This window comes from Pinus tabuliformis, chromosome 4_1, assembly GCF_031772625.1.
Source record: "Pinus tabuliformis cultivar Carrire ecotype Pingquan chromosome 4_1, CPIR1, whole genome shotgun sequence".
Taxonomy (NCBI): Eukaryota; Viridiplantae; Streptophyta; class Pinopsida; order Pinales; family Pinaceae; genus Pinus; species Pinus tabuliformis.
Window position 1 is genome coordinate 660,860,850 of NC_142303.1, and position 1,718 is coordinate 660,862,567.

The 1,718-nt window shown below is 52.7% G+C and overlaps 1 pseudogene; it reads right to left on the bottom strand.

The window, feature by feature from the left end:
• Positions 1-347: 347 nt before the first annotated feature.
• On the bottom strand, positions 348-1,511 carry LOC149177824 (cytochrome P450 78A4 pseudogene; annotated as a pseudogene).
• Positions 1,512-1,718: the final 207 nt, after the last annotated feature.

Genomic DNA, 1,718 nt, shown 5'->3' on the forward strand with positions numbered 1-1,718 from the left:
TCGTGCACGGGTCGCCCGCGGGTCGCCCACCCGGGTCGCCCGCCCGTCGTGCATGGGTCGCCCACGGGTTGCCCACCCGGGTCGCCCGTCGGGTGAAGGCGCGCCTCTGCCCAAATCGCCAGGGCGTTACATTACCCCTCACATCCACGTCTTCCCCGCCTTTCGACACCACAAACCTCTCCGAACGGAACTCATGAGGTGATTCCCAAATGTTGGGGTCGTGAGTAATCGACCACATATTCACGAATCACCATGGCCGTCGTGCCCGCCGGAACACACATTCCGTTGATGTTGACATCTTCAGTTGAGAGCCGCGCCCATGATAGCAGCGGTCCAGACGGATGCATTCACAACGCTTCCTTTACCACAGCTTGGAGGTACGGCAGCTTAGGGATATCCGCATCATTCATGCTGCGGTCTCGCCCCACTACAGCGTCCAACTCTACCTGAGCTTTCTTCTGGGCATCTGGATTCAGCACCAGTTCTGCCATGGCCCACTCCGTCAGCAGAGCCATCGTGTCTGTGCCACGAAAAATCATCTCCTGCATACATAACATTACATAAATTAGAACCAAACTTAGTTAATGCCCCCCCCAAAGGCAAGGGCAAGCAAACTCACGTCATTCATAAGTTTCAGTGTGAAAAAACTAAACTAAACTAAAATACGGAGAGATAGATTAGATGAGAGTGTGGTGAAAAAACTAAACTAAAACACAGAGATACATAGAAGATGAGAGTGTGAAAAAACTAATAGTACGGACCCAGAGAACAGTGATCATATCCTTCTCATCTAGCTTATCTTCTCCATGCAACGACAGCAGAATGTCAACAAAATCGGATTGATCACCCGTTTCGCTCTTCCGCTCTGCACGTCGGTGCTCTTCGATGATATTTCTAATGAAATCTCTCACACGCGGCACAAGGCGGGTGCAACGAGCATGGATTCGAAGAGGGTCCAGCGGTCGTAGCCATGGTAGATGATCCGCCCAGTTGAACGCTCCCAACAGCTCGAAAACCTCATCCACCATCTCCCGCACCTCCTTCACTTCTTCACTAGAAGAAGTACATGACATATCGAACCTCCTTCCAAACACGCTGCCCATGATATTGTTCAGCGGAGCTCCTTGTAGGTGTCGTCGAACCCTAACAATACCGCTGGACTGACATTCCTTTTGAATATCAAGAAGCTTTCCGAGAGCATCGGCCTGGCGACCAGGCTCGTGAGCAGCGATTCTGCGCGGAGCGAAAAGATGCGCGGAAGAAATTTTCCTGAGCAGCCTCCAGTAGTCCCCATTGGGTGCAAAGCCAATGGCCCGCCCAAACAACAACTGCTGCGCAGATTGCTTGAGGGGTCTGTTGGCGAAATGAGGAGAGTTGAGCAGCTCCCGGGCCACTTCAGGATCCGATGTAATAACAGCGGGCGTGGAGCCTAAGCTAAAGGCCATAAGCTTTTCGGCGCCATGATGATGAGCCAGATATTGGAGTTTGCGGTGAGCAAGACCGATGCTCATGTCTAGCAGACTTCCGATGATGGGCCATCCTTTGGGACCAGGAATGGGTACGCCGCCCGACCTCCTGCGTCTCCTCGCTCACGCACAGCCTCCCGGGATCAACCAGGAGGCCAAAACAGTAGAGACAGCCGCAATAAGCAGTGCAATATAAAGATGCCACTGACGCCACCCACAAACATCGTCAGATTCCAACGAGAAACGAATGCA